The 21,684-nt window shown below is 30.3% G+C and overlaps 1 protein-coding gene and 1 long non-coding RNA gene across 3 annotated transcripts in view; one reads left to right on the top strand and one right to left on the bottom strand.

Moving 5' to 3' along the window:
* The window catches only part of LOC141528757 (LIM domain only protein 3), an 86,274-nt gene that overhangs the window by 19,437 nt on the left and 45,153 nt on the right, over positions 1-21,684 (top strand). The window contains exon 3 of one of the 2 annotated variants that reach the window (XM_074244971.1): positions 6,146-6,334. The gene's annotated coding sequence lies outside the window, so the exon portion shown is untranslated. Of the gene's footprint in view, positions 1-6,145; positions 6,335-10,781; positions 10,996-21,684 lie in introns of those variants that run through there. The other variant, XM_074244973.1, reaches the window with a different exon arrangement.
* The window catches only part of LOC141528759 (uncharacterized), a 36,395-nt gene that overhangs the window by 5,947 nt on the left and 8,764 nt on the right, over positions 1-21,684 (bottom strand). The gene's annotated exons all lie outside the window — the stretch shown is intronic.

Here is a 21,684-nt window from a genome sequence, read left to right as displayed (position 1 = left end):
TATTTGCTCGACGTGCGATTGTTAGTATCATTAATCAGGCTCACACTGAAGGTGTGAAAAATGTGCATAGTAAAAAAGGTAAAAGCTCTTTTAAGTTGGCAACAATGCGCGGATTTCTAAATCCCCGTGGGTATTGTTATCGCGGGGCTCTCTAACGTGCATGGGATATCGAGGGTAGAGGGTGTAAGAAATAGAACCTTGTTTGAGTTTAAACTACGATCGAGTGATTGAGAATGAGGTGAGATTCGACATTTGCCGAATACCAACCACTCGTTTGCCCCATTGTTGAGTCGCTTTATCTTTTCAAATTCTCGAGCTGAGATTCTGATACCGCTGCTAAATTACGCTGGTTTATTGATGATAGAAAGATACTTTTTACGATCTAATAAGAAAATACATTTACTTTTTCGAGTAACATCACTGATAACGGGCCTAACGATCATTTTATCGTTGTATTCGAATTATATGAATATACTTTACGGTTACTTAATCTTACATTGGATTTTATCTCAAAAAATCATGAAAAATTGAATCAATCTTTTAAATAAAAATTTTTGAATAATGGTTGAGACTATACAGTACGCGAAAATTTACTAATTAGTTTATTTTTGAGTTCCTTAAGCTTAAAAATTTGAGATTTTGATTTTTTTAATAACGTTCGATGCAATTTTTCAAGCTCAAAAAAATTTTTTTGTAGTTGCAGCTACTGATTTTTCTTCCAAGTGTAAATTGAATTATTATTAGAGTGGGAGCGCTTACAAATCCATAACAAACGAGGACAATAGAGGAATAAAGCGCAATCATCCCTCGTGTGCATTGTCACTGACTTTCCCATGACACTTTAATCGGATCATTTTCACTTGAATGCTCAATTACAAACCTCCGATATAATATCCAAAGTCTTACATTCGCATACCAAAAATTAAAAAAAAACGAGATGCTGGGAGCAATAAATAACAGAATAGTTGATTAAAAAGAAGCTAAATAATTAAAATAATACAAAGTGGGCAATATTTTACGAATCAATTGGAGAATGTAGTCGTTAATCCAGAAGGTGCTTTTACGTAACGGCAACGGTCTACGGAAATCCACAAAGTGGAGGGGAATTGCTACGGAGTAGAGTGACTGAGTGGTTATTTAGGTAAGAGCTGCCCCCGTTTTAGGGCTTTCCACTAACCACCAGTTTACCAGTCGTTTTATACACACTCACATTCATTTATTTGCACTCACACATGTGGTACAGCAGACGTACGGAATATAGAGCAAATGTACGGATAATATATATACCACATACCGTATCACTGGTCTGTTATCCTACATATTAAACCGGAGCATCGGTACATTATACACCAGCGCGCTGTGGAAAGAGTTGTGCATCATTTTGGCAATTTTGTCTTCTTCCATTAAATTTAAAGCGTTCAAGTAATGAGCTGAAGAGTATTGATGTATTAAGAGCTTTGTACTCAAATAATCTGTATGCTTCATGCTTTCAGTTCCATTCGGTGTGTGTATGTGTATAATAGAACTACTGGCACCCTCACTCCGAATAATTCCCGTGGGCTTCATTTAAATTCAAACTAATTCTACTCCATGAGTTTCGTAATAACGTCAACAGCCTCAGCTTCAGCCTGTCTAGTGTCTTATCAGTAACAGCCATAGAAATCCCTTACATTATATTGTAATATATATATATATACACTGGGATACAGTTACATATCATTTAGATCATTGGCCAAGATAATTATTGTTATCTTATTATGGTGTAATAGGAATGATTTAAGTTTGGGAAAGAATTAATTGCAATTTGGGGTTAGGAGATATTGATCTCCTTGTTTAATTTACCACTCGATGGTAAAAATATATTTATAGTTTAATTAATGACGAAATTTTATTTTTTACAATTTTTACGCCCTAAAATTTATATATATTGTTTTGCAATAAGATTCACATCTTTAATTGAAAATATTCAATAATTTGACTCTTCTTTCTTCCAAAAAACAGTTTTAAATTTTCAAACTTATTAGATTGATGAAAAAAAAATTTTTAAATAAGAAAAACATTTTTCTAGACATATATAATCATTTAAGAAAATTTAATATGGCCTGATACGGTCATATATACCCATATTTAATTTTTTGGTCACAGTTAGTGTTAATAATCTCCGATAGATGGCGCATGATTGCTAAATCTTCTCGCTACAAGAGATTTAAGTTCTTAAGAACCAAATTTTGACAATGGTCAAAACACTAGGTAAAATTGTGTGTACTGCAATCGCATAAATTGAACTGTCGAAAAAAAAAAAAAAAAAAAAAAAAAAACAGTACTTAATCCGTACTCTGACGGACTCATCAATATTGTCAAAGTAAACAGTAATACATTAGATTAGACGTAAAATACAATGATTGGAACAATCAATTATATTGCAATGAAGCCTCGTGTCTAATTATTCTAGTCATAATTATAAATAAATAGACGCCTCCACTATTAATACGAAATACGAAATTCGTAATTTGAAATTCCAGGGTTGAGTTACTTGTCCTAATGCTGGTGTTTATTCTATTAATGATAATAATGTTCAAACATAGAACTGTTTGTTTAAAAAATACAAAACAGAGCCAATAATATATAATAGTATTTCAGCAAACAAAGATGAATCGAGAATCCTATTGAAGTTAGTCCTCTACTCATAAGTAAAGAAACGAGGGATGAAGAAGAGGGAAGCTCAAAGGTAAAGGGGAGCTTGGGAACTCCAAGCGAGGCACGTAATGGCGTGTCGGGAGTTAACCGGTTGATAACCATCAGTTATAATTAACTCAGGCCAAGCAGCCAACAAGCCAACCCTGGTAACTACTACCCTACCGCCCTACCACCCTTCTACCCTTTACTCTTCCCATTCCTCTTCTTCATTGCCTCTCTCTCTTGTATTATATTGCTTGCCTCAGTACAATGTGTTTGTTATTACAACCATCGGCTGTAATAGTTAGAGAAATGTACAAGGACATTCTAGTATCATTTTGATTTTTGGTTAGGCAGGTATCGATGGCAAAAATAGTTTGAAAAAAAATTAGATGATTCAAGAAAGGAGCTTTTTAACCAAGAAAATAATTTTTAAAGGCAGAATTATTCTTGGACTAAGAAATTTTTTTGGATTTTGTTCATAAATTTCTTGAATTATTACAAACTAAAAAGCAAACTTCAAATTTTCAAGTAAATATTCTTCTTGAGCCAATTTTTTTTTTCAATATAGATCAACTAGTATGATGAGACTTCCTCAAATGTATCTTTTACACCCGGTAGCTAATCCCCATTGTCAACGGACATAATCCTATAATGGATTGGCTTCGATCAGCGTATGTGCGTCAAACAGCGTCGTAGCCTAAACTAATTCCGGCTATAATATGCGCCACGTGTGAAACTCATCAATGGAATTCGGACAATAGCTTCTTACCGACAAGCACATTCTATTAATGACCAGACTTAGTGTTTTATCATGATCAGATATATATGATATGATACACGAAGAGTGATTTATTGAATGTATAATAATTATTGATGAGAAATGACTTGGAAGACCGACTTATTTGAAAGGGAAATGACCTTCACAAAATTTTTGGTTACAATTCGTCAATTCAGAATATCAAACATTTTTTCATCAAAAATTCAGTCACATCTAGCTAGATGCCAAATTGTTACAGTTTTTAAAAATTTTTTTTAAATAAATTCAAAAATATTTTTTAATCTGGGATAAAAAATAAATTATTAATAAAAGTATATTTTTAAATATAAAATATATAGATATATTTTGGCATTGAATAAAAATCTTTTATTAAAATTTTTGTAAGTAAATTGGTAGAAAAAAAAATTGGTAGATGTCGCCACAATTGTCATAGTTCGTCATTAATAAAACGATCAGCTGACGTCTTGTGACCGTGACGTGACCCTCAAAAATGACCTATCAACTTCACAACACTAATAATAACAATGGCGGAAGAGATGATACTGGGTTAGGAACAAAACATGGAAAAGTGGGAATTAAAAAAGTTTTAGTTCTGCGCAAGGGCAATCATTGGCAAGTCTTTTAATTTCCTATATTGGGGAAGCGAAAGGTAGAGCCAGAAGAAGAGGAAGAGTGTTGTATGGACGAGGATGATGGCTCGCGCTTGAGGGTTGCATGGGGTGGTAATTGGCTGTCAGGGCTTCTGAGTCCTATACCAACCCGGGCCGACCAACAACCCCGAGAGATTGGTATCGCTTATAATTAACTTCTCCGTGCCATGAAGCCACCGTTTCCAGAACCTAGAACCCAGAACCCGGTGTTGACGAGATGTGTGGGGACGCCAAGACCCGCTGTTATTCGTTTCTCCATATACATGTGTCCATATATTTGTGTTTGTGTTTGTGTGTGAGTCGATGTTTATTATGTACTCTGCTGGAAAATCTTATTGGTTGTTTATTTAAGGTTACAGGCAGCTTAGTACCACGATTTTTTAATTACTGATTTTTTTTTCACAAAAAAAAATCATTTTCATTTTTGTCTATCATTTTTAATTTGAAAAAAAAAAAAAAAAAAAAAAAAATATTTTTAAATTAAGTATTTATTTTTTAAGCTGTAAAAATTATTTCTTATTTTGATAAATCGCTTTCTTGGTTTAAGTGAACCTTTTTTTAGAAAAAATAGATTTTTTGTAATATTAAAAGTAGCAATTTAGTCGTTGATTTTTATAAAACTCTTGTAATTTTTATTTAAATATAAACAAAAGCCCTTTGGGAAGGCGAAAAGTAGATTTGAGTGTAAGTTTCTAACATGGAAAGTGAATGTAAAAATGAATCGACGTAACACGTCGGAAAAAGCCTCTTGTTTCCCGCCGAGGGCTAAGAAAAAAATTTTGTCGAGTTCTGGATTGTCTGGCAGTAAATTTTCATCCTTATAATTTCTAGGAAGTCCAAAAAATTTTAGATAAATCAAAAATATGCCCAAAAAACTATCTTCTGTAGGGAAAACATCACAGGTATTATACGTCTAATGATTAAAGTGCAATCCTCGAAAATGTATAAAATAGTAAATGATAAAAATATAAAAATGTATGAGTGGATGTGTATAATAAATGGGTATGGGGATAGAATAGAGTAAAAGTAAGAGCAAGAGTAAGAGTAAGAGTATGGAATAAAAGGAGAAAATATAAAGAACGCGTGCGTGGATACCCTGGAGGCTCGAGTGTGACTTTCGCGTGTACTTTACTTTGCTCTGCCTGGGAATGTCGGCGAGAATAGGTTGCTGAGGGTACGGGATAAAAGTGAGAGGTATTCCTCTCTTCAAGTCTAAGTAACATCCATTTCCATCCCTTACGCTGTCCTATACATATATACATCTATACATTTATACATCTATACGCTTTTATTCTGCTTTTACTTAACTTTACTTTTCTCAAGTTGTTTTTCTTTCTCTCCTTTTTCGTACTCGGCCTTTTTTTTTTTTTTTTTTTTTTTTTTATTCATTTCTTAACTCACGATTCCACTTCTTTGCACTCACTATCAATGAAAATATAAATGATTCAGCACTTGGAAATATTTTCAACAAGTTGTAGGCTATTTTATTCCTTTAAGAAAACTCAAATTTTATTATTGTTATTTTTTTTTTTTTATAGTGAGCTAGCATTTTTTGTGGGAGTCGAAACTTTTTTTTAAAAATTGATAAATTTTTCTGTCTCATTCATAAGCATAACATTGTTTAAAAATTTCTTTCTGGGTTCAAGAACAAATTTCATCACCCAAAATACCAAAAAAAAAAAAAAAATACATTTTACTTGAACATATTTTTAAATTATATAAAAAAAAAAATATATCCGAGAATTTTACAAAAAAAATCAATTTTTAAGTAAAATTTCGTTTATTTTTTTTTTAAGTAAAATCTTTGATTGGATAAAAATTTTTTTTCTATTTTTTCTTCATGTTATATTTTTTATTTCAAATTTGAGGAATAAATTAAAATTTAATGTTTAAAAAAAAATGTAAAATTTTTAAAATAAAATTTTTTTATAAACCAAATAATTTTTTGTCAATGTAAATTAACGTCAGCCTTGACCAATCTATCTTGAGAATAATTAAATAAATCCTCATAATAAATCTGTGTGTTGTATGTTATCAGAACTTGAAGAGCCAGTTGCCAGGAGAATATCGCTTCTACCGCGGTAACAAGTTTCCGAGCAGGTCACCCCAATTAACGTTTTCCACTACAAGGTGGGCGCCTTCTTGGAGCCCGGCAGACGAAGGTCGAGCTGTAAGGAGTGAAGAGTGCGGAGTATGAACCACCGAGCAAAGCGTAAGGAGCACAGAGGTGAGTTTACGATTATATATGTTGTGCTCGGCCAGTACCCAGAACTGCAACCTTTACCGGTCACCCCTCTTCACATGTCTGACTCCCTCACTCGCTCGTTCTCACTCTTTTTCGCATCCCTCAGCGGGTGCTACCCTCTTACCCTCTTTGCTTCCTACTTCACATCGTGGAAACTTGTAATTGCGAAAGGAGCCAGCAATTATAATTGCCTTCGTACCAACGCCCATTGGACACTCGTAATTATCCGAAAGCTCCTCCCTAATTATCCCAGCCCCCTAACGCGCTCTCATCCCCTTTAAACTCGCGACGCGCTCGTGTAATTTTTTCCTACAACTTTTAAATTTATTTAGAACTTACTTTCCAGTCTTGGTGTAAATAAAATCGTAAATGATACTATGTTGAATATTTGTTATTATTTTTATGCTAATAATTGTTATTTTATATTATTGCTCTGGAAAAATCAAATTTTCTTGAACCAAAAAAATTATATTACGAAGTCTTCACGCTTAAAAAAAATTATTATTAAGCTTAAACAAGCTTAATATACAAAGTTTAATACACTGATAAAAAAAATAAGATATTTCGATTTACGAAATTCAAAAAATTTTTTTTTCTTTCAAAATTTATTCATTAATTGATTCAATGTCTGTATATATTTATGCTAGATTTATTTATTCATAAAAACGCTATCTATAGAAAAAATTGGATGTAAATAAATAAATATTTAGTTAAATTTTTTGAGCTAAAACAACAGTGTAAGCAAGTTTAATTTTGGAAAGAAAGCTGTTAAGAACGCGCGGGTGTTGATGTGGAAGAAATAATAATAATGATTGTAAATTATAATAGAAATAATAAAATAAAGAAGGAACGAAAGAAGAAAGAATGAGGGGGTAGCAAAAGGAGGAGGACGGGGCGGTAAAAGAAAGTGGAAAAAAGAGGGAGCGAGGGCAAAAGCCGTGCAAAGGCACACTGGAGTAGAGAACCAAGACTCCGGTCAATTAAGTGCAGGAAATTAGAGTTTTAATTACGCAGTCATTCAGAAAATTACATTGGGGCCTCGGGTGGGTGGTGGACTCTTGTAAGACACCAGCTCTTGTATTACGACCGGCTAAAGTTTGCTACAAACACATTTTACTTTTATACTGGGTATTCATCAACAAATTCATTTATTTACTAAAAGGTCTATTATACGTTTTGTTTCGGCAAAATTTAATCTGATTGTTCTTGGGTTCCATTGAATTTCGTTTACTGGTATTTTATCGAGATTTGAGATTTTAATCAAATAGTTTCATTTATATAAGCAGCCTTTTTTTTTATTCATTAATTATTTTTAATAAAAGCGAAAATTTATTCTTTGAAAAAATGAAGAAGATTTCATCAATTATTTAATAATTATTAAAAATAAATTTCAAGTAAGAAAATAAAATTTTTAAACCCATTTTTTTTTTTTTTTTTCAATATTTTTACATTTTTTAATTTTAATGTTTTATTACAAATTTTCAACAACATTTTTCGCCAATCAAGTAATTTTTTGAAGTGTAATTAAATACAAATAATCCTGACCAAACTCAAACTTTAAAAAAAAAAAAAAACGAAGTGATTGAGCCGGTTTCAGACTGAGAAAAAGTAAAAGCATCGCGAGTGCGGATAAAGAGAGACAATGGTAAAAAGTGGAGTGGGGTTGGCATAATGGGGACTGTTAATTTTCTAAATGAAAACGAGAGATCCATCTTTCACGTTATATTCTGATCTTTCTCTTGCAATGCCGACACTGGCTGTACTTAGCATTGCACGGCGAATGGAAACTGTGGCTCTGGGATTTCAGTCCTCCACAGATACTCGGTATGGTACTCTGCAGAGTTATACTGTATAGTACTTCAGTTCGCGATTCGCAATACCAACTCTCCACTCTCCACTCGACACTTCACTTCACTTCTTGGTCATTTTCTCTTTTTATCCCTTCCCAACCCCACTTTCTCGCTCGACGCATTAGAGTAATGAATTAATTTCCATCCCACGCAACTACTCGGCTCCGCGGTTCTATACTACTCTGTGGTGCTTTTACTGGGACAATCGACGTTCCATTCTCATTTATTTCTTTTTATATTATATAAAATATAATATTTATATTTTCCAACTAGTCTTTTATTTCCGTGGCTATTAAATCCAAATTAATTAATTTTATATAATTTGCCAATCAATAATTAATATACTGTAAAAAAATTGCTTCATAAAAATTTAATTCAATATTCTAAGTAAAATTTTTTAAAAAAGTATAATTAATGTTTTAACTCAAATTTAAGATAAATTATTTAAATTATTTATAATATATAAATTATCATATATAGAATATGAAATTTTTTTCAGCTAATTAAAATTTATTATTATTATTTTTGATCGTAATATTGAAAAAAAAAAAAAAATTAATTAAAAGTTAAGATTAGAAAGAAATTAAAAAAAAAAAATGATAAGAATTGTAAACATGAACATGAACAGATGCCGGTTATTAATGGTCAACTCTATATTATCAGTGTGTACAGAAGGCAATAAATATCTAGCAAATTTATCAGTATTTAATATTTATAATTGTTGTTTATTACGTTGAATAAATAAAAAGCATCAGCGGTGGCGTAGTCTCATTAAGTTATGCATGAAGGTTCTGAGCCGACGATTAACTGTTTGAACGACAGTTCAATTACGTGGGCGATTAAAAGGAGGTGATAAGTCACTGAGCCATGGCGAAGCTTACTATTTAGGCCTGATGTTTTCCTTAACGTGAATACAACCACCATTAATCGATTTATTTTTATATCTTTATGCTCTCAGTTATATCATTTGGAGTTTTATCTATTTATTATTCTTTCATTATCGACAAGATTTATCTACGATCTATTTAGTTTGATTAAAATTGTGACGTAAAATAAATTACATTTATAATTTTTATTGTTAAGTTAAGTACAGCAAGTAAAATTGACTAGTTGAACGTTAAATCTTGTCTTTTTGTACTTACTATTGTTTTTTCGAGATAAAAAATTAATTTTGACAGTATTAATCCGATAAAATATTAATTTCACATTGGAAATAACTTAAACTGGAAAAATTGATCAGATAGCAAATATCAGTTGAAAAAAATAAAAGTAATGATTAAAGTTGTAAAAAATTTTATTAATTAGTAGAGGTAATCTAAATCTTGAGTAATTCAGGATTCTTACAATAAACCTCTGGTGTTTTACGACGGGTAGTTCTGTGGTAAATGGAGATAGCGTGGTCTAGAGTCCAGCTGAGGTTTTAGCCATCCAGGTTTTAGCTAATTGTACCATGGGAGATGGCCATCTCACCATTTCCTTCCTCTTAGCTCAGCTCCTCCATTTCTATCTGGATTTCCTCGACCCCTTTCCTCCCGCAGAGTCAGTCTCTCCTTTTTCCTCGGGGAGTGTACGTCAGTCCTTCCGATCAATCTTGGAAGAGTAACTGACTCTTCACTCTTTCCGAAAAGTTAAATAAAGTAAATAACTAAAAAAAGTTCCACTCTTCAGAATTACTTCTAATTCAATTAAATTAACTAAAATCAAGACACTGTTTGTCCACCAAGTTCCATAATTTTAATTTAATGATTACTGCCTTTTTATATACATTCATACGGATTCGTCTAAATTAAATTCATTAATTAAATGTGTTTTTACTTCACGGAATTAAAAAAATATTAAGTATACCCTAACAACGAATTTTAATACTTTCTTTTTCCTTTTATCACTTATTAAAGTTTCATTTCAACTGAATAAATTTAATGACATAAAATTAACTTACTAATTTTGAGTTAATGTTTCAAATAATTAATTTCATTAGTTTTTTTTTATAATTCTTTGGTTTTACGGCTTTTTGATAAGAACAATCGAAAAATTAATATTTTTGAAAATCTTGAATTTTAAATTTTGACTTTAAATTCAAAATTTTGGGTTAAATCTTAAAAATTCGAAAAATTTACTTCAATCCTTTTTTGTAGAAAATTTTATTTTTTACAAAAAAGATTCTTATTAATTTTGTTTTATTTCTATTAGAATTTCGAAAATAAAGACTTTAAAATTAAAAATAATTTTTTGAAAAAGTATTTTATTATTTTTATAAAAAAACATTTTTTAATTAATATAGAAGAAATTAAAAATTGATAAGTAATTTAAAAAAAGACTTTTATTTACATTTACAGTTCTACTCACGATTTGATTAAGTGATTTTCCCCCGAAATAAAAATACAAACATTTATTGCCGTAAATAGTGCAAAAAGCGCGAGCAGTAAGTAACAAATAAATAAATAAAAAGAAATAGAAGAAAATGAGTAGTGAACACCCGTAATTGTTATCACCGGACACGCGTCCTCAACGCATGCGCGGTTTACTATCAAGTCAATTCTCCTAGTGGATACGTTCATTCCGAGTCAGACAGCCGCGCGCGAGGTTCATAACAAATTTATCCCTCGTTTGTGTTTTTTACACCACGTTTTCTTCAAACATTCGCAGACTAATAATACTTATTAACAAAATAAATAATTATCCGCGATAGTGCTTGTCGGATAAGTCGATAAAGTTAATTGATAATTAATACCATAAATTAGTGAACAGTGACGTGCTAGTGTCAAATGTGTCACGGATTATGTTATATCTTTGGTAAGTTAATTATAAGAACCAATTAATCACCAGCCTTGAGAAATTTTTGTCATCAATTAGACTTTATATTTTATTTAATATAAATTTAATTTTATCTTTTTTTTTTTTTTTTTTATAAGAAATTATTAATTGCGCTTGAGAGAATAACCGACAAAGTAAATTAAAGTTGGGATGATAATGAAAATAAATAGAGGATAAAATTTTAATATATAAAAGTGTTTAAATGAAATTCCAAAATTAAACCCGTATATTAACTCAGAAGCTACAACAACAAACGGGCGAGCGCGAGTGGGGCTCCAACCTCACACAGCCGTCTTCCAAATTAAAAAGCAACATTTTACGAGCTTGGATGTCTATCTACGTATATGTATATATCTGTATGTCTGTATATGTGTGCAGTAGCCCAAGCTCAAGACCGTTTCTTATGACGCTGTAGGATGCGATCCTAGATATCAGATTTTTCGAGGAAAATCGGCTGAGAAAGTTAAAAGTTCAACAAAATTTGGTGGTTTTTTTTTTATTTTTTTTTTTTTTTTTTAACAAACTATCTGTCTTAAAAAATTAGTTTTTTTTTTTTTAATTAAAATTGGAGTAGTTAATTTTTTAATTTTGCATAAAACTTACACTTTATTTAATTTAATCTAATCAAGTGTTTATTTGTATTACTTATGTAATTATTCAAATTTTTGTACTCCAAAATTAATAGACACGTGGTCGGAATTTTAGCTAAAAAAAAATTTAATAACTAAAAAATTTATTAAGTTTAAAAATTTAAAAATTTTTCAAAAACCTCGAAATTCTAAAAACATTTAAACTGCAATATATTTTGAACCCCTCATTCAATTTAAATTTTTTTGGCAGCACTTGACGCAGTTTTCAAAGCTCAAAAAGTGTATACAAGGTTTTGAGCCAAATAAACCAACAGTTAAAAAGTTATCTCCAAAAAACTTTATTTTTCTTTTTAAAACTAATTAATTTCCAAACGGAGAATTTAAAAACACAACATTGAGCTTGAATAAAAGAAAGGATGATGTTTTAAAAGCAAAGTTGGAAAGAGTGTGAGGGGGTGTAATGGAAGTTGAAATTGGTTGGGCCTGTCCCGGTTGGGCAGGCACCTCTAACCCTCTTCCGCCTCTGAATTTATCCTCTTATCCTTAAGTTGCTTCACGTATGTTATATTACTAGGTATTGAGTAGAGTGAGGGGGCGGGGGTGGGAGGAAAGAACGCATTCCAGAGCGAAATAGCTTCGCAGGAGCAGCGAGCCAATGGGACCAAACACGCGTGTTTTATTTGGGGGATGTATGATTTGAGGTTTGCTTTTTTCCCGAAATTCGTATCTGCATGTGTGAGTGTGGGAATAATAGAGTGAGGAATTAGAGAGTGAAATAGAGGCTTGCTGGCTAAAAAGAGAGAGGGTGAGGAGTGAGGGGTAGTTGCGCGCGCGGGCCGTTGATTAAAACCACCCGATGGCGTGAACGTCTGGCGGGGGGGCTTAGAGAAAGATGTGAAAGTGAGTTAGAGAAAGAGGAAGAGGAAGAGGGTGCTGGGTTTGTTGAGTCGGGGGAGGGCAGGGGCTCGAGCCGGGGCGTTGCTTGCTTAATTACTAAAAGCTAATCAATTCCAGAGGAAGTAAAGTTTAAATTGCAAACTAAAGTATAGTTTCCCTTCCCCGAACGCAGTAACCTGCAAAGCAATATTACTGCTCGGTGCATTCTGTAATTAGCCTACGGTAAATTATTTAAAAGAAATTATGGACATTCTGAGTAATTAATCGTCGGTATTTTTTAAATTAACTGCCATGCCCGGTTCTTTTTGTGCGTGATATTGATTCGGGAATTTATTTCACCTTAGACCTTTAATTTTTAATTTTGTTTAAGCGTTTGAGAAGTTTTTTTCTTTGAGGATTATTCTGGATACTAAAAAAAAATTATTGAGTTAAGAAAAATATTTTATTAATTATTTTGAAATTTAATTTGAGTTAAAAAAATTAAAAAATCAATTAATTGAACTAATTTATTAGTTTTAAATAGGACAAATATTTTTCAAAATAATTTTATTCTTAGATCAAAATATTTCAATGTAAAATTATTCGCAATTTTTCAACAAAAATAATTTTTAATTTTTTTTAAATCTTAAATTTTTCCCTAATAGCAATTAAAAATAAAAAAATCTTCAATAATAAAGAAAATAAAGTTGTTAACAAAAATACATTGTCATAAACAGAACACTAAATAAGTACAATTATTTTTGTCCGTGTAATAAATAGAGAAAATTCATAAATTTTTTGTTAAAAATTTCCAACGTTTGTAATAAGCGAGTTAATCTTTCCTCGCTTGAATAATTCCCACAATTAACTTTTTATCGATTTCCACGACAAATAAACGTGGAGGAATTTGCTTGAGCAAAATAAAAAAAAATTTTATTGTCATAATAATTTAATATGTACTCCGTGGGTTACGAAATAAACAATAAAATCGATGTCGTTACTGAGCGCGATTCAATTCGCAAGACACATTGCACAATTTCACATACAATTTTACGGGAGAACGACCAGGGCTTCTATTTACTTCATGGGTCTCTTAAATCCCTCGGAAATGCTGTCGTATATAAAACTATAGGTAGATATACACACATACACACATATACATATAAATACATAAGAGTAGCCATCTTATGTACTGATAGTTCCATTCAGCCGCTATAGTCGATGATATCGTACAAGAAAAAAACACACTGACTTGTCCGCTTACAGAAATAAATATAAATAAAAATAATAAGGCTAAAGGTGTACACAAAGTATGAAAATCGATTTATTTTTTTTTTTTTTTTATTTACTAACAGGTCATAAAAAAGCTAAGTATGACAGAGTAAGAAAATGGAAAACTTAATGCTGTTATTTATTATTTTTATTATTATTATTTATAAGTAAAGCATTGGTGTCCAGCGAAGTGTGATGTCTTAGATTAGAATTTCTTAATTTTTAATTTTTTAACTGAGTATTTAGAGCGTGGTCATGCAATGAATTAACTTATAATTGTAATTATAATTATAGAGACATTATTGGTTGATTTTATCGAATTGGTATTGGTGGGAGACATAATAGCTGGAGACTGCTCAGAACCCATCCTCGGTCCTCGTTTTTTACTTTTAAAGTAAAAAGTTAAATGGATAGTATAGCGTGGCATATAAAATAGGGCGAGGGGGAGGAGATTGAGGAGATTGAGGAGACGAGAGAGACAGAGAGGAGGGCGAAGTAATTTTATTTTGCTGGCTTTACACTGTGGCCAGTAAAGCAATCACATTAGAGAAAAGTACGTTAGTGGTTGTTTCTTCTTCAGTATATTTATATTTTTATATATGTATAATGTGTATGTATATGCCAACAACCTCATCGATTATATTTTATCTATAGAGCACGAGGGAGAGTCGGGCTTCTTCAATAAATGTCTTCAGTTTTTGAATTCTTGAGTCAAAAATATAAACGATTAAATTTTGAATCATATTTTTTTTTGAGATAACTTTTGAGCTTGAAAAACTGCAGCGAATTCCGTAAAGAAAATTGAAATTGATCAACGTGTTCAAAAGATATTGCAGTTTAAAGGGTTTTAAAATTTAGCTGTTTTGGGAACAATTCTCAATATTGAGCCTTAGAATTTTTTTAAATTAAAGTTCGTATTGTATCTATTAATTTGTAAGAAATAAATTCAAAAATTAAAAATTTTTTTTTGGTATAAAATTGTTTCAAATTTTTTTGTATACTTCCTAACTTGTCAAAAAAATGTCCGATAATTTTTTAGTCAAAAATAGAACCTTAAAATTTAAAAAAACTATCAAAGATATTTAAAAAAATTTTAAATATTCAATTTTTACACAAATTTATCTAAAATCGTCATGAATTGCTAACAAAAAGATTTGTTTTGATTTCGAAGAATCACCACTAAAAATAACCTTGTAGCTAGTAGTGCCCACCCTCGAGCCCTCGGTATGGTATCTTGATACTTTTTCCATCTACTGAAATTGATATTACTTTGGTAGAGGCGTGTGTACGCGTACCGGGGATCCATCTAGCCTATAAATTTTTAACGGCGTAAAACTTTCCATCTCATACTATACAACACTATACTACACTATACACATACCCACAACTCAGAAAGCCCGCGAGTTCTTGCGCAGGACGGAGGAGGTAGTTTGAGAGCTTGCATTCGGAAAATTGAACTCTTCGCCTCGGAGATGCGTTACCGAGATTCGCTTTTCCGATAACCCAGATAAAAAAATTCCATTATATATTATATATCTACTACCACTACTCCTTCTACTACTTCTTCTTCTTCTTCTTCAGCTACACCCACTTAAGGTTATAAGGTTATACTGTGATACATCTACCACGCAGACAACTAAACAGGAGAAAGACGGAGGTAATATTATTGTTTCTCAAAGAAACCCAGCAAAAGAATTGACATTATGATAAATGGCAATATTCACATGAATAAATTTCATTGTAGTCAATAAACTCGCTCGGTACTCAGTGTTCGCTGTATTATATCAATTCTAATAATCGAATTGATAATTTACTATTCATCATTATTATCATTATTGTTGTTGTTGTTGGTATTAATTTTCATATATATTAATATTGTATAGATACACCCGGGTATGTTAAATGTGTCGATGGAAACATCATTTTCCCTTATTCATTGTTCATCGATGACTCGGATTAAAATTTAATTACTGTGGGTATTAATTGAACACAGTGACAAAGATTATGTGTCGGGAGGCTTATTCATAACTCGTAACATACACCTACATATCAATCAGTTTATTCACTCTGTAAAAAAAAAAAATAATTAACCTAAAAGAAATATTTTTAATCCAAGAACAAAATTATTTTGAGTCTTTTTTATTAACTCTTTGCTATCGAGAAGATTTAGCGTTCATGCGCCATCTATTGAAGATTTTTGGAACTAAATTTAGTCAAAAAAATTATATGGGCATTTAAAATTCACTCAAGACAAATTAAGAATTTTTTTTCGACACTCATTGGTTATTATTAAAATTAAAAAAAATTTTTTAAATATTAAAAAATACATCAAAGCATTAAATTTACTTCAACGTTTCTATAAATATCTCGGTCATGTTGTGTTGGAAAATAAATAATACAATGGCTAGAGCGTGTAATTTATTATTAAATGGCTTTGATACTCGTTTTACATTATGAGTTAAAATATAACACGTTTTTTATTTTTAGAGTAAATACTGTTTGGTTAGGACGTAAAAAAAACGTAAATCACCTTTGCAGTACAAATTTTAATTAAGATTTCTCGGGAATTGTTGACGTTAATTTTTTCAGTAGTCAAGTTCGTTTTAAATTTTATTGTTTCAATATTAACCAGTTTTTTTTTAAATAAAGAAAATAAAAATAAAAAAGATGGTAAATAAAATAGAAATTTAAAAAACTCGTTGACAATAACTTAAACTTGATTAGAAACTAAAAATAATTTTTTTCGATCAATGACTTCAACATAATTAATTTTTTTAATCAATTCTTCAAACCAAAAAAAAAATTTCTCTAAAAATAAAAAAGTTCGATCTAAAAAAAAAAAACATAAAAGGTCAGAAAATTTCTAGTCTATAAAAAAGTAAACTATAATTGTCCATTAGTGACTTCCTCTTATCACTATCACCAGAAATTAAAAAGACATTAGACCGTTAAAAATAAAACTGATCATTGACCTTGCCTCAAACATTATCAATTAGTTCAATCATTCAATACAAAAAAAGATCACTGACACCTGTACACAATCGTACTTATAAAACCAAACGTTTTTCCCAAATTTTTTGTATTTTTTCGATATCCCGAGCCACCGAATTGGATTTTTAATCGGTGCGCACTCGCCGGAAAATAGCCACTTCGCCTTGCTACGCTGTGTCTATAAATGCTCGACCACTTGTTTTCTCCTTTCACTGTAACTATCACTATTACCATTGTATAGACCTTTTCTTCACACAAACAACTCTCTACACATATTCATAAAACACAACTATATTTTTTTTTATGTAATGTAATATTACATTTAACTTTATGCTGAAATTCACAGTTTAGTAACACAATATTAAAACTCAACCAAAAATTTTTCGATCATAAAGTACTTATCGATACTCCACTTTCTGAGGCGTGCAATAAACTCTACAAAAATAATTTAAACTTACGCGCTAAATGTCTGTCTCATTAGTTTTTCAATTTTAATTGTAAAATATTATGTTAATAATTACAAAATAATTTTTTGAAAAAATTCCAATGAACAATTTTTAGAAAATTAATTATTAAAAAAAAAATTAGAATCCTTACAAATAAAATAAAATATTGACTTTTAATTATTTATGAGTGTTCATTTAACTTTTGAAAATTATTCGATCAAAAATTCTTATAATAATATATAATAATAATTAAAAAAAAAAAAAAAAATTAAATTCAAAAAGTTAACTGCTGACTTGAAACCTTTTTTCACCCTATCCATTATCTAAAAAGCAATGAAAAAGGTCCACAATAGCTCGTCAACAGACGCGTCAACCCAAGTGTAAATAAATAGACTGGGTATCCCATTTGGAAGATTAGAATCAAATGTAATTTTCCAGCGACCACGGCACGGGGACAAATAAAATAAGAACGAGGGTGTCTTACTAAACTTGATAAAAATCATTAAATTAATTTTTTCCCAAACTTTATTTATATTTTATATAATATATAATGATACTATTACTTATAAAATTTTGCTCATCATTGTATTTCATATAACATTATTTTTAAACTGAAGCCCCAACAAAGCGACCTTATTATACTTACACTTATACCTATAACCATACTCTCCATCATTGTCCTTTATCCCTCTCTTTTCTCGTTAAAGACCAATTCTCCGGTTTAATTAAAATTTTCCCGAACGGAAGTAAGAAGTAATTATGAAATTTTTATCGTAGCTTACTTTTCATTGGCTCTACTTCTACTCTACTTTACTCCGGTGTAGTATACCCGCGTGAACTAAGATTAACCGATAAATTGTATTTTATTTCTTATTTTTGCTAATTTCGCAGTGGACAAGTTTGACCTCTTTTTAATTTTAAATTTTTTTTTCAGTCGAGTATTTTTTCTTTCTTTAATTAAACGTTTATTAAAAATTTTCCGTGAGTAAATAATCAGTCACCAAACGGTTTAGTTAAGAAAAAATAAATTTTTAATTCAAAACTTAATTTCTAAAACTTAATTCTCTGATAGAGAGAAGATTTACTAACCATGCGACACCTGTTGGAAAGTTTCAGTACTAGTTATGTGAAAAAACTTATGTATGACCATATTAGGCCATTTATGGGTATATTAAGTCACTTGTGTTCAAATATGGTCATATATTGTCAGAAAATTTTTCCTGGTTTATAAAATTTACCAATTTAAAAGTAACTTTTTCTCCAAAACTTTCTTACTTTTCACTTAAAATCTTTCGGTATCTAAAACAAGATCTTTATGTTGATCTGCAACGCGTGGACAAAAAATATTGAAAATAAATAAACTCAAGAGACTATTTACGGGTTCCATTAGAAACCTGTCAGCTTTCAGTGATCCCTTTGGTGTTTGTGAGTATTGCTACTATTTACAGTATACTATAGTATAGTATATGTATATCCGTATACGGACAGGAAGAATGAGGTTTTTGTGAGTTGAGCTTTTCTCGGTATAAGGGACATTGAGATCGTGTAGCTCGTTATGAACCTCGTGGTATATTATAGTATTCTATTTCCATTACGATGGTGATCTTTCGATCCACGTGGTCTCTCTTTATTGCCTCCACGTGTGGATTCTATTCACTAGTTCTTTTCTCCTTCATATACACAATGTATATGTGGATGTGTGATGTAGTGTTACTAAATTTCTACTCTACGGCGGCTTGTCCATGGAGAAATAGTTAAATGTATATATATTTTAATGTTACATTATCTGATTTTTTGTACTTTTGTGGTAATACCTATAAATAAAACTGATGTTATTGCATGGAGCGTAATAGTTCTGTATTATGGTATGACAAAAGTATCTTTGTTGACGATTTCATTATTTAAATTTTTTTTAGTATTTAAATTTTGTAATTTTTTATTGATTATTTTTAAAAATTTATAAATATTGAAAAAAAATTTTTTTTCATTATTAATTTTAAAATCAGTAAAAATTTTTTATTCATACTTTTAAATATTTCAGAAATTTATTGGATATTTGTGATGAAATAAAAAGTCACAATTTTAATTAATAATTTTTTTGAAAGGTTCTTTAATAATTTTTAACATTTAAATTTATCATTTTTTTTCTCACCGGAAAAATTTTTAAATTATAGGCCTTATAAAAAAAATTTATAATATGAGATGAGTAAATTTGAATTAACAATATCATAAGTTATGAATAAAATGAATATTAAAGTTATTAAAATAAATATCAATTTTATCTGAACAAATAAATGAAAGCTAATTGATAATAATAATAAATTGTTGATGCTGGCAAATGGAAAATATAAAAAGAGAGAGAGAGAGAGAGTAAAAATAAATCTTGATTTAAAAAAAAAGTAAATGAAAGCTCTGGGTGATAATTAAAAATAAAACCCAGTAATAAATTACCATAAAAGTGAATATTAAAAAATAAATAAATAGAGTAATTAAACTGTTGAGTGGTGAAATCTAATCAATTTATTTTTAATTAAAAGAACGTAACAATATTGTTAAAAGGATCCAATTAATAAAAAACAATAAATAATTATCTTTTCAATATATTTATCGCAGCAGCAGCCGCGGTGCCAGTGGTAAATTAATTAAAATTTCATGAAAGAAAAACGGATGCGCTTCGGCTGCCGATGAGTAATGGTTTTTAATCATCGGATAATGAGCCGTCGCTTGTTTCCCAAAACAAAATTAAACCGATGCGGTGACGGCGCAGCTGACGCGTACAATGAAAAGTGTATTACGATACATACACACAATATGTCTATAGATACTAATACTAACTCTGTGTATTATATTTTTTAATAATCGAAAGTAAGAAACAGGGACTTTGCAATTTATATTTTTTTCTTTTTATATACTTGAATTTTAATTATATTAATTTATTCATAAAATAAATTTGATTTTAATTGATCAAGAGTATTTTTTTCAAAATTCTATTTTATTGTTTTTTAAGAAGATACACTGATACTTCGCCTAAGAATTTCTATTGAATCAAGAGTCACAGTAACGTCGATCAAAGATTTTACCGACTTGTTTCAAGAGTTCCGTTAGAACTAACAAATTCTCGGATTTCTGCTACTCTCTGCCCCATCAAAAAATTCTTGAATATTTTTCAGAATATGTTAAAGTTAAAATTTTATTTTTTTAAAAGATTTTTTGGTATTTAGAATGAAGAAACTTTATCTTTAACCAAAAATCTAGAATTCTTGAAAGAAAACGAAATTATTTTTAGCTTTAAAGTTCCAATTAAAGGCAAAAAAAATCTTGTAGCTTTCAAAATAATTTTTTTCTTGAACCAAAATTTCTATCACTGTAATAGTTTTGCATTAAGATTAATAGAGTTATGAATTAATGATAACAATAATAAGTAAAATGAAAAGCTTAACAGGGAATATAATAAAAGAATTTTTTTTTTCCGATCAAGATAGTTATTTTATCAATTTACGAAACAACTGCATTCAGCTCCAACTGTACTAAAATATTAATATCGGGATTAATATAAAGTTAATTTGTAAGCGTAGTATCCCCAAACTAGCGACCCCTCATAATTGATCGGCGAAGTAAAAAAGTACTATTGTATCTTCCTGTCGAACAGCTCCCTTCATTCGATCAAAAATAATAAATAAAATAATTCCAATCTGATGACATGATAAATCAATTAAATTGGTCATATCATAATTGCTTTATAACATTGTATTTTAGCAACAAAAAGTTTGACTGCGGGTCGCGAATAAATAAATAATGAAAACTAAAAATATTTTGACATTGGTGAATTTTTTTAATCGAACGTAACGTCCTTAAGCTATGAGCTTGTCGATCGTCGAACGCGTCGGATCGGATGCCCCGATAGGAAATATTAATTTCACTAACTCACCCTTGCTTCTAGGCTCGCTGACGCCTCCAATCTCTCTCTCTCTCTCTCTCTCTCTCTCTCTCTCTCTCTCTCTATCGTCCATATATTTTTTATTTCGGTGAATATCTACTTCTCTGTTCCTTGCCCGGCTCGCCCGTACTTTTATCCTGCACCCTCCGGTCGAACAATGTTTTCCAATTAACTTTATTTGAAATGGAGCCACGAGCGTCGTCCGCTGTCCAGCACCGCCGCCAGCAGCTTCCACGTTGAATTTTATGTACGTAAAAAAGCACTCGGCCAACGACAATCATTTTTTTAAACTTTTTTTACAATTTTTAAAATACCTCTAACAACCTTTGACAATCAGCTATAGATCCGACTAAATTAAACTCGGATTTTAAATTCATAGATAGATATACAAATCCACTTTTATTTCATACCCACTTCACTTTACTTTACCTAGGTAGAGGGAACCTATAACGTATTACCTTTTGCTCTCACAGCAGTTAAATGTAATTTTTCTTTTTTTTTCTATTTAATATTGAATTCCATATAAAATCTTTTAATGTCATTCATTTAAAAAAAA

This window comes from Cotesia typhae, unplaced genomic scaffold, assembly GCF_013202065.1.
Source record: "Cotesia typhae breed Kobodo isofemale line unplaced genomic scaffold, CoteBio_Ctyphae contig_44, whole genome shotgun sequence".
NCBI lineage: Eukaryota > Metazoa > Arthropoda > Insecta > Hymenoptera > Braconidae > Cotesia > Cotesia typhae.
This window is presented reverse-complemented; position numbering and strand designations above follow the sequence as displayed.